This window comes from Camelus dromedarius, chromosome 9 (assembly GCF_036321535.1).
Source record: "Camelus dromedarius isolate mCamDro1 chromosome 9, mCamDro1.pat, whole genome shotgun sequence".
Classification (NCBI taxonomy): domain Eukaryota; kingdom Metazoa; phylum Chordata; class Mammalia; order Artiodactyla; family Camelidae; genus Camelus; species Camelus dromedarius.
This window is the reverse complement of record NC_087444.1, coordinates 54,335,299-54,348,147: the sequence shown is the minus strand read 5'-3', so window position 1 is coordinate 54,348,147 and position 12,849 is coordinate 54,335,299.

Here is a 12,849-nt window from a genome sequence, read left to right as displayed (position 1 = left end):
AGGAAACAGAATGAGAATCCAGAGTAAAAGTTTCTCCTGCAAAACTTTCCCTTTATGCTAGATGAAAGAACGTCTCTCCCCATGCTAAGTTTTCAAAGATAAGTGAGTGTGAAAGCCGTCCTTCACCTAGCTTGTTGGGAACACAAATTTTCTTTTCAGTTGCAAACTCTAGTCCATACATATATAAGGGGAGGTACTAGCTCTAACTCGGTTTTACAGAGAAAACTGCACGAACTTCAAAACGGCTCTAGGAAAAATACTGATACCAGAGTACAAGTTTGCCCTGCATACCTTTCCGTTGGTGCTAGATGAACGAACTTATCACCACATGCTCAGTTCTGAGAGATAAGAGTGTGTGAAAGACGTACTTCACCTTGCTTATTGGGAACACAAAGTTTATTTTCAGCTGCAAACTCCACTCCAAATATATATATGGGGTGGTACTAGCACCAACTGGGTTTTACAGTGTAAACTGCAGGAACTTCAAACCGGCACAAGGAAACGGACTGAGAAACCAGAGTAAAAGTTTCTCCTGCAACCCTTTCCCTTTGTGCTAGATGAACGAAATTCTCTCCACATGCTCAGTTGTGAGAGATATGTGTGTGTGAAAGCCATACTTCACCTAGCTTGTTGGGAACACAAACTTTCTTTTCAGTTGCAAACTCCATTCCATACATATAAATGAGGAGGTACAAGATTCAACTCTGTTTTACAGTGAAACCTGCAGGAACTTCAAACCGGCATTAGGAAACAGACTGAGGAAACAGAGTAAAAGTTTCTCCTGCAAACCGTTCCCTTTGTGCAACATGAACGAAAGTCTCTCCACATGCTCATTTGAGAGAGATATGTGTGTGTTGAAGCCGATCTTCACCTAGCTTGTTGGGAACACAAACTTTCTTTTCAGTTGCAAAATCCACTCCATAAATATATATGGGTAGTTACAAGCTCCAACTCGCATTTACAGTGAAAACTTCAGGAAATTTAAACCGGCACTAGGAAACAGACTGAGAAACAGAGAAAAATCTTCTCCTGCTACCCGTTCTTTGTGCTAGATGAACGAACGTCTCTCCACATGCTCAGTACTGAGAGATAAGTGTGTGTGAATGTCGTCCTTCACCTAGCTTGTTGGGAACACAAAGTTACTTTTCAGGTGCAAACTCCACTCCATACATATATATGGAGAGGTACAATTCACAACTCGATTTTACAGTGTAAACTGCAGGAACTTCAAACCGGCACTAGGAAACAGAGTGGGAAACCAGAGTAAAATTTCCCCTGCAAAAAGTTCCCTTTGTGCTAGATGAACGAACGTCTCTCCACATGCTCAGTTGTGAAAGATAAGTGTGTGTGAAAGCCGTCCTTCACCTTGGTAGTTGGGAACACAAAATTTCTTTTCAGTTGCAAACACCACTCCATATATATATATGGGGAGGTAGTAGCTCCAACTCGGTTTTACAGTAAAAACTGCAGGAAGTTCAAACCGGCACTAGGAAACAGACTGAGACACCAGAGTAAAAGTTTCTCCTGCAACCCGTTCCATTTGTGCTAGATGAACGAATGTCTCTCCACATGCTCAGTTGAGAGAGATATGTTTGTGTGAAAGCCGTCCTTCACCTAGCTTGTTGGGAACACAAAGTTTCTTTTCAGTTGCAAACTCCACTCCATACGTATATATGGGGAGGTACTATCACCAACTCAGTTTTACAGTGAAATTGCAGGAACTTCAAACCGGCACTTGGAAACAGACTGAGATACAAGAGTAACCATTTCTCCTGCAACCCGTTCCATATGTGCTAGATGAACGAACGTCTCTCCACATGCTCAGTTGTGAGAGATAAGTGTGTGTGAAAGCCGTCTTTAACCTAGCTTTTTGGGAACAAAAATTTTTTTTCAGTTGCAAACTCCACTCCATACTTACATATGGGGAGTCCTATCTCCAACTCAGTTTTACAGTGAAAACTGCAGAAACTTCAAACCGGAATAGGAAACAGACTGAGAAACAGAGAAAAAGTTTCCCTGCAAACCGTTCCCTTTGTGCTGGATGAACGAACGTCCCTCCACATGCTCAGTTCTGAGATATAAGTGTTTGTGAAAGCCGTCCTTCACCTAGCTTTTTGGGAACACAAAGTTTCTTTTCATATGCAAACTCCGCTCCATACATATATATGGGGAGGTTCAAGCTCCAACTCGGTTTTACAGTGAAAACTGCAGGAACTTCCAACCGGCACTAGGAAACAGACTGAGAAACCAGATTAAAAGTTCCTCCTGCAAACCGTTACCCTTTTGCTAGATGAACGAACGTCTCTCCACCTGCTCAGTTCTGAGAGATAAGTGTGTGTGAAAGCCGTACTTCACTTAGCTTTTTGGGAACACAAAGTATCTTTTCAGTTGCAAACTCCACTCCATACATTTATATGGGTAGGTCCAAGCTCCAAATCGTATTTAAAGTGAAAACTGTAGGAATTTCAAAACGGCACAAGGAAACAGACTGAGAAACCAGAGTTAATATTTCTCCTGCAAACCGTTCCCTTTGTGCTTTTGAACGAACGTCTCTCCACATGCTCAGATCTGAGAGATAATTAGGCGGTAAAGCCGTCCTTCACCTAGCTTGTTGGGAACACAAAGATTCTTTTCAGTTGAAAACTCCATTCCATACATATATATGGGGAATTACTATCTCCAAACCTGATTTACACTGTAAATTGCAGGAATTTCTAACCGGCACTAGGAAATAAACTGAGAACCCAGAATAAAAGTTTCTACTACAATCCGTTCACTTTGTGCTAGATGAATGAACGTCTATCCACATGTTCAGTTCTGAGAGATACATGTGTGTGAATACCGACCTTCATCTAGGTTGTTGGGAATACAAAGATTCTTTTCAGTTGCAAACTCTACTCCATACATATATATGGAGAGGTACAAGCTCCAACTCAATTTTACAGTGAAATCTGCACGAACTTCAAACAGGCACTAGGAAACAGACTGAGAAACAGAGAAAAATCTTCTCCTGCTACCCGTTCTTTGTGCTAGATGAACGAACGTCTCTCCACATGCTCAGTACTGAGAGATAAGTGTGTGTGAATGTCGTCCTTCACCTAGCTTGTTGGGAACACAAAGTTACTTTTCAGGTGCAAACTCCACTCCATACATATATATGGAGAGGTACAATTCACAACTCGATTTTACAGTGTAAACTGCAGGAACTTCAAACCGGCACTAGGAAACAGAGTGGGAAACCAGAGTAAAATTTCCCCTGCAAAAAGTTCCCTTTGTGCTAGATGAACGAACGTCTCTCCACATGCTCAGTTGTGAAAGATAAGTGTGTGTGAAAGCCGTCCTTCACCTTGGTAGTTGGGAACACAAAATTTCTTTTCAGTTGCAAACACCACTCCATATATATATATGGGGAGGTAGTAGCTCCAACTCGGTTTTACAGTAAAAACTGCAGGAAGTTCAAACCGGCACTAGGAAACAGACTGAGACACCAGAGTAAAAGTTTCTCCTGCAACCCGTTCCATTTGTGCTAGATGAACGAATGTCTCTCCACATGCTCAGTTGAGAGAGATATGTTTGTGTGAAAGCCGTCCTTCACCTAGCTTGTTGGGAACACAAAGTTTCTTTTCAGTTGCAAACTCCACTCCATACGTATATATGGGGAGGTACTATCACCAACTCAGTTTTACAGTGAAATTGCAGGAACTTCAAACCGGCACTTGGAAACAGACTGAGATACAAGAGTAACCATTTCTCCTGCAACCCGTTCCATATGTGCTAGATGAACGAACGTCTCTCCACATGCTCAGTTGTGAGAGATAAGTGTGTGTGAAAGCCGTCTTTAACCTAGCTTTTTGGGAACAAAAATTTTTTTTCAGTTGCAAACTCCACTCCATACTTACATATGGGGAGTCCTATCTCCAACTCAGTTTTACAGTGAAAACTGCAGAAACTTCAAACCGGAATAGGAAACAGACTGAGAAACAGAGAAAAAGTTTCCCTGCAAACCGTTCCCTTTGTGCTGGATGAACGAACGTCCCTCCACATGCTCAGTTCTGAGATATAAGTGTTTGTGAAAGCCGTCCTTCACCTAGCTTTTTGGGAACACAAAGTTTCTTTTCATATGCAAACTCCGCTCCATACATATATATGGGGAGGTTCAAGCTCCAACTCGGTTTTACAGTGAAAACTGCAGGAACTTCCAACCGGCACTAGGAAACAGTCTGAGAAACCAGATTAAAAGTTCCTCCTGCAAACCGTTACCCTTTTGCTAGATGAACGAACGTCTCTCCACCTGCTCAGTTCTGAGAGATAAGTGTGTGTGAAAGCCGTACTTCACTTAGCTTTTTGGGAACACAAAGTATCTTTTCAGTTGCAAACTCCACTCCATACATTTATATGGGTAGGTCCAAGCTCCAAATCGTATTTAAAGTGAAAACTGTAGGAATTTCAAAACGGCACAAGGAAACAGACTGAGAAACCAGAGTTAATATTTCTCCTGCAAACCGTTCCCTTTGTGCTTTTGAACGAACGTCTCTCCACATGCTCAGATCTGAGAGATAATTAGGCGGTAAAGCCGTCCTTCACCTAGCTTGTTGGGAACACAAAGATTCTTTTCAGTTGAAAACTCCATTCCATACATATATATGGGGAATTACTATCTCCAAACCTGATTTACACTGTAAATTGCAGGAATTTCTAACCGGCACTAGGAAATAAACTGAGAACCCAGAATAAAAGTTTCTACTACAATCCGTTCACTTTGTGCTAGATGAATGAACGTCTATCCACATGTTCAGTTCTGAGAGATACATGTGTGTGAATACCGACCTTCATCTAGGTTGTTGGGAATACAAAGATTCTTTTCAGTTGCAAACTCTACTCCATACATATATATGGAGAGGTACAAGCTCCAACTCAATTTTACAGTGAAATCTGCACGAACTTCAAACAGGCACTAGGAAACAGACTGAGAAACCAGAGTAAACTTTCTCCTGCCTCCCGTTCCCTTTGTGCTAGATGAACGAAAGTGTCTCAACATGCTCAGTTCTGAGAGATAAGAGTGTGTGAAAGCCGTCCTTCACCTAGCTTGTTGGGAACAAAAAGTTTCTTTTCAGATGCAAACTCCACTCCATACATATATATGTGGAGGAACAAGCTCCAACTCGTTTTTACAGTGATAACTGCAGGAACTTCAAACCGGCACTAGGAAACACACTGAGATTCCAGAGTAAAAGTTCCTCCTGCAACCCATTCCCATTGTGCTGGATGAACGAACGTCTCTCCTCATGCTAAACTCTGAGAGCTAAGTGTGTGTGAAAGCCGCCCTTCACCAATCTTGTTGGGAACACAAAGTTTCTTTTCAGTTGCAAACTCCACTCCATACATATTTATGGGGAGGAACAAGCTCCAAATCTGTTTTATACTGAAAACTGCAGGAACATCAAACCGGCACTAGGAATCAGACTGAGGATAAAGAGTAAAATTTCTCCTTCTGTAATTTCCCTTTGGGCTAGATGAACGAAAGTCTCTCCACATGCTCAGTTGTGAGATATAAGTGTGAGTGAAAGCCGTCCTTCATCCAGGTAGTTGGGAACACAAAGTTTCTTTTCAGGTGCAAACTCCACTCCATACAAATATATGGAGTGGTACAAGCTACAACTCGGTTTTACAGTGAAAACTGCAGGAACTTCAAAACGGCACTAGGAAACAGACTGAGAAAACAGAGAAAATTTTCACCTGCAACCCATTCCTTTGTGCTAGGTGAACGAACGTCTATCCACATGCTCATTTGTGAGAGATAATTGTGTGTGAAAGCCGTCCTTCACCTAGCTTGTTGGGAACACAAAGTTTTATTTCAGTTGCAAACTCCACTCCATAAATATATATGGATAGGTACAAGCTCCAACTCGTTTTTACAGTGAGAACTGCAGGAATTTCAAACCGGCACTAGGAAACAGACTGAGAATCCAGAGTAAAAGTTTCTCCTGCAAAACTTTCCCTTTATGCTAGATGAAAGAACGTCTCTCCCCATGCTAAGTTTTCAGAGATAAGTGAGTGTGAAAGCCGTCCTTCACCTAGCTTGTTGGGAACACAAATTTTCTTTTCAGTTGCAAACTCTAGTCCATACATATATAAGGGGAGGTACTAGCTCTAACTCGGTTTTACAGAGAAAACTGCACGAACTTCAAAACGGCTCTAGGAAAAATACTGATACCAGAGTACAAGTTTGCCCTGCATACCTTTCCGTTGGTGCTAGATGAACGAACTTATCACCACATGCTCAGTTCTGAGAGATAAGAGTGTGTGAAAGACGTACTTCACCTTGCTTATTGGGAACACAAAGTTTATTTTCAGCTGCAAACTCCACTCCAAATATATATATGGGGTGGTACTAGCACCAACTGGGTTTTACAGTGTAAACTGCAGGAACTTCAAACCGGCACAAGGAAACGGACTGAGAAACCAGAGTAAAAGTTTCTCCTGCAACCCTTTCCCTTTGTGCTAGATGAACGAAATTCTCTCCACATGCTCAGTTGTGAGAGATATGTGTGTGTGAAAGCCATACTTCACCTAGCTTGTTGGGAACACAAACTTTCTTTTCAGTTGCAAACTCCATTCCATACATATAAATGAGGAGGTACAAGATTCAACTCTGTTTTACAGTGAAACCTGCAGGAACTTCAAACCGGCATTAGGAAACAGACTGAGGAAACAGAGTAAAAGTTTCTCCTGCAAACCGTTCCCTTTGTGCAACATGAACGAAAGTCTCTCCACATGCTCATTTGAGAGAGATATGTGTGTGTTGAAGCCGATCTTCACCTAGCTTGTTGGGAACACAAACTTTCTTTTCAGTTGCAAAATCCACTCCATAAATATATATGGGTAGTTACAAGCTCCAACTCGCATTTACAGTGAAAACTTCAGGAAATTTAAACCGGCACTAGGAAACAGACTGAGAAACAGAGAAAAATCTTCTCCTGCTACCCGTTCTTTGTGCTAGATGAACGAACGTCTCTCCACATGCTCAGTTCTGAGAGATAAGTGTGTGTGAATGTCGTCCTTCACCTAGCTTGTTGGGAACACAAAGTTACTTTTCAGGTGCAAACTCCACTCCATACATATATATGGAGAGGTACAATTCACAACTCGATTTTACAGTGTAAACTGCAGGAACTTCAAACCGGCACTAGGAAACAGAGTGGGAAACCAGAGTAAAATTTCCCCTGCAAAAAGTTCCCTTTGTGCTAGATGAACGAACGTCTCTCCACATGCTCAGTTGTGAAAGATAAGTGTGTGTGAAAGCCGTCCTTCACCTTGGTAGTTGGGAACACAAAATTTCTTTTCAGTTGCAAACACCACTCCATATATATATATGGGGAGGTAGTAGCTCCAACTCGGTTTTACAGTAAAAACTGCAGGAAGTTCAAACCGGCACTAGGAAACAGACTGAGTCACCAGAGTAAAAGTTTCTCCTGCAACCCGTTCCATTTGTGCTAGATGAACGAATGTCTCTCCACATGCTCAGTTGAGAGAGATATGTTTGTGTGAAAGCCGTCCTTCACCTAGCTTGTTGGGAACACAAAGTTTCTTTTCAGTTGCAAACTCCACTCCATACTTATATATCGGGAGGTACAAGCACCAACTCAGTTTTACAGTGAAATTGCAGGAACTTCAAACCGGCACTTGGAAACAGACTGAGAAACCAGAGTAAAATTGTCTCCTGCATCCCGTTCCCTTTGTGCTAGATGAACGAAAGTGTCTCAACATGCTCAGTTTTGAGGTATAAGTGTGTGGGAAAGCCGTCCTTCACATAGCTTGTTGGGAATACAAAGATACTTTTCAGTTGCAAACTCGATTCCATCCATATATTTGGCGAGATAAAAGTTTCAACTCGGTTTTACAATGAAAATTGCAGGAACTTCATACCGGCACTAGGAAACAGACTGAGAAACCAGAGTAAAACTTCTACCTGCAAACCGTTCCCTTTGCGCTAGATGAACGAACGTCTCTCCACATGCTCAGTTCTGAGAGATAAGAGTGTGTGAAAGCCGTCCTTCACCTAGCTTGTTGGGAACACAAAGTTTCTTTTCAGATGCAATCTCCACTCCATACATATATATGGGGAGGTTCAAGCTCCAACTCGGTTTTACAGTGAAAACTGCAGGAACTTCCAACCGGCACTAGGAAACAGACTGAGAAACCAGATTAAAAGTTCCTCCTGCAAACCGTTACCCTTTTGCTAGATGAACGAACGTCTCTCCACCTGCTCAGTTCTGAGAGATAAGTGTGTGTGAAAGCCGTACTTCACTTAGCTTTTTGGGAACACAAAGTATCTTTTCAGTTGCAAACTCCACTCCATACATTTATATGGGTAGGTCCAAGCTCCAAATCGTATTTAAAGTGAAAACTGTAGGAATTTCAAAACGGCACAAGGAAACAGACTGAGAAACCAGAGTTAATATTTCTCCTGCAAACCGTTCCCTTTGTGCTTTTGAACGAACGTCTCTCCACATGCTCAGATCTGAGAGATAATTAGGCGGTAAAGCCGTCCTTCACCTAGCTTGTTGGGAACACAAAGATTCTTTTCAGTTGAAAACTCCATTCCATACATATATATGGGGAATTACTATCTCCAAACCTGATTTACACTGTAAATTGCAGGAATTTCTAACCGGCACTAGGAAATAAACTGAGAACCCAGAATAAAAGTTTCTACTACAATCCGTTCACTTTGTGCTAGATGAATGAACGTCTATCCACATGTTCAGTTCTGAGAGATACATGTGTGTGAATACCGACCTTCATCTAGGTTGTTGGGAATACAAAGATTCTTTTCAGTTGCAAACTCTACTCCATACATATATATGGAGAGGTACAAGCTCCAACTCAATTTTACAGTGAAATCTGCACGAACTTCAAACAGGCACTAGGAAACAGACTGAGAAACAGAGAAAAATCTTCTCCTGCTACCCGTTCTTTGTGCTAGATGAACGAACGTCTCTCCACATGCTCAGTACTGAGAGATAAGTGTGTGTGAATGTCGTCCTTCACCTAGCTTGTTGGGAACACAAAGTTACTTTTCAGGTGCAAACTCCACTCCATACATATATATGGAGAGGTACAATTCACAACTCGATTTTACAGTGTAAACTGCAGGAACTTCAAACCGGCACTAGGAAACAGAGTGGGAAACCAGAGTAAAATTTCCCCTGCAAAAAGTTCCCTTTGTGCTAGATGAACGAACGTCTCTCCACATGCTCAGTTGTGAAAGATAAGTGTGTGTGAAAGCCGTCCTTCACCTTGGTAGTTGGGAACACAAAATTTCTTTTCAGTTGCAAACACCACTCCATATATATATATGGGGAGGTAGTAGCTCCAACTCGGTTTTACAGTAAAAACTGCAGGAAGTTCAAACCGGCACTAGGAAACAGACTGAGACACCAGAGTAAAAGTTTCTCCTGCAACCCGTTCCATTTGTGCTAGATGAACGAATGTCTCTCCACATGCTCAGTTGAGAGAGATATGTTTGTGTGAAAGCCGTCCTTCACCTAGCTTGTTGGGAACACAAAGTTTCTTTTCAGTTGCAAACTCCACTCCATACGTATATATGGGGAGGTACTATCACCAACTCAGTTTTACAGTGAAATTGCAGGAACTTCAAACCGGCACTTGGAAACAGACTGAGATACAAGAGTAACCATTTCTCCTGCAACCCGTTCCATATGTGCTAGATGAACGAACGTCTCTCCACATGCTCAGTTGTGAGAGATAAGTGTGTGTGAAAGCCGTCTTTAACCTAGCTTTTTGGGAACAAAAATTTTTTTTCAGTTGCAAACTCCACTCCATACTTACATATGGGGAGTCCTATCTCCAACTCAGTTTTACAGTGAAAACTGCAGAAACTTCAAACCGGAATAGGAAACAGACTGAGAAACAGAGAAAAAGTTTCCCTGCAAACCGTTCCCTTTGTGCTGGATGAACGAACGTCCCTCCACATGCTCAGTTCTGAGATATAAGTGTTTGTGAAAGCCGTCCTTCACCTAGCTTTTTGGGAACACAAAGTTTCTTTTCATATGCAAACTCCGCTCCATACATATATATGGGGAGGTTCAAGCTCCAACTCGGTTTTACAGTGAAAACTGCAGGAACTTCCAACCGGCACTAGGAAACAGTCTGAGAAACCAGATTAAAAGTTCCTCCTGCAAACCGTTACCCTTTTGCTAGATGAACGAACGTCTCTCCACCTGCTCAGTTCTGAGAGATAAGTGTGTGTGAAAGCCGTACTTCACTTAGCTTTTTGGGAACACAAAGTATCTTTTCAGTTGCAAACTCCACTCCATACATTTATATGGGTAGGTCCAAGCTCCAAATCGTATTTAAAGTGAAAACTGTAGGAATTTCAAAACGGCACAAGGAAACAGACTGAGAAACCAGAGTTAATATTTCTCCTGCAAACCGTTCCCTTTGTGCTTTTGAACGAACGTCTCTCCACATGCTCAGATCTGAGAGATAATTAGGCGGTAAAGCCGTCCTTCACCTAGCTTGTTGGGAACACAAAGATTCTTTTCAGTTGAAAACTCCATTCCATACATATATATGGGGAATTACTATCTCCAAACCTGATTTACACTGTAAATTGCAGGAATTTCTAACCGGCACTAGGAAATAAACTGAGAACCCAGAATAAAAGTTTCTACTACAATCCGTTCACTTTGTGCTAGATGAATGAACGTCTATCCACATGTTCAGTTCTGAGAGATACATGTGTGTGAATACCGACCTTCATCTAGTTTGTTGGGAATACAAAGATTCTTTTCAGTTGCAAACTCTACTCCATACATATATATGGAGAGGTACAAGCTCCAACTCAATTTTACAGTGAAATCTGCACGAACTTCAAACAGGCACTAGGAAACAGACTGAGAAACCAGAGTAAACTTTCTCCTGCCTCCCGTTCCCTTTGTGCTAGATGAACGAAAGTGTCTCAACATGCTCAGTTCTGAGAGATAAGAGTGTGTGAAAGCCGTCCTTCACCTAGCTTGTTGGGAACAAAAAGTTTCTTTTCAGATGCAAACACCACTCCATACATATATATGTGGAGGAACAAGCTCCAACTCGTTTTTACAGTGATAACTGCAGGAACTTCAAACCGGCACTAGGAAACACACTGAGATTCCAGAGTAAAAGTTCCTCCTGCAACCCATTCCCATTGTGCTGGATGAACGAACGTCTCTCCTCATGCTAAACTCTGAGAGCTAAGTGTGTGTGAAAGCCGCCCTTCACCAATCTTGTTGGGAACACAAAGTTTCTTTTCAGTTGCAAACTCCACTCCATACATATTTATGGGGAGGAACAAGCTCCAAATCTGTTTTATACTGAAAACTGCAGGAACATCAAACCGGCACTAGGAATCAGACTGAGGATAAAGAGTAAAATTTCTCCTTCTGTAATTTCCCTTTGGGCTAGATGAACGAAAGTCTCTCCACATGCTCAGTTGTGAGATATAAGTGTGAGTGAAAGCCGTCCTTCATCCAGGTAGTTGGGAACACAAAGTTTCTTTTCAGGTGCAAACTCCACTCCATACAAATATATGGAGTGGTACAAGCTACAACTCGGTTTTACAGTGAAAACTGCAGGAACTTCAAAACGGCACTAGGAAACAGACTGAGAGAACAGAGAAAATTTTCACCTGCAACCCATTCCTTTGTGCTAGGTGAACGAACGTCTATCCACATGCTCATTTGTGAGAGATAATTGTGTGTGAAAGCCGTCCTTCACCTAGCTTGTTGGGAACACAAAGTTTTATTTCAGTTGCAAACTCCACTCCATAAATATATATGGATAGGTACAAGCTCCAACTCGTTTTTACAGTGAGAACTGCAGGAATTTCAAACCGGCACTAGGAAACAGACTGAGAATCCAGAGTAAAAGTTTCTCCTGCAAAACTTTCCCTTTATGCTAGATGAAAGAACGTCTCTCCCCATGCTAAGTTTTCAGAGATAAGTGAGTGTGAAAGCCGTCCTTCACCTAGCTTGTTGGGAACACAAATTTTCTTTTCAGTTGCAAACTCTAGTCCATACATATATAAGGGGAGGTACTAGCTCTAACTCGGTTTTACAGAGAAAACTGCACGAACTTCAAAACGGCTCTAGGAAAAATACTGATACCAGAGTACAAGTTTGCCCTGCATACCTTTCCGTTGGTGCTAGATGAACGAACTTATCACCACATGCTCAGTTCTGAGAGATAAGAGTGTGTGAAAGACGTACTTCACCTTGCTTATTGGGAACACAAAGTTTATTTTCAGCTGCAAACTCCACTCCAAATATATATATGGGGTGGTACTAGCACCAACTGGGTTTTACAGTGTAAACTGCAGGAACTTCAAACCGGCACAAGGAAACGGACTGAGAAACCAGAGTAAAAGTTTCTCCTGCAACCCTTTCCCTTTGTGCTAGATGAACGAAATTCTCTCCACATGCTCAGTTGTGAGAGATATGTGTGTGTGAAAGCCATACTTCACCTAGCTTGTTGGGAACACAAACTTTCTTTTCAGTTGCAAACTCCATTCCATACATATAAATGAGGAGGTACAAGATTCAACTCTGTTTTACAGTGAAACCTGCAGGAACTTCAAACCGGCATTAGGAAACAGACTGAGGAAACAGAGTAAAAGTTTCTCCTGCAAACCGTTCCCTTTGTGCAACATGAACGAAAGTCTCTCCACATGCTCATTTGAGAGAGATATGTGTGTGTTGAAGCCGATCTTCACCTAGCTTGTTGGGAACACAAACTTTCTTTTCAGTTGCAAAATCCACTCCATAAATATATATGGGTAGTTACAAGCTC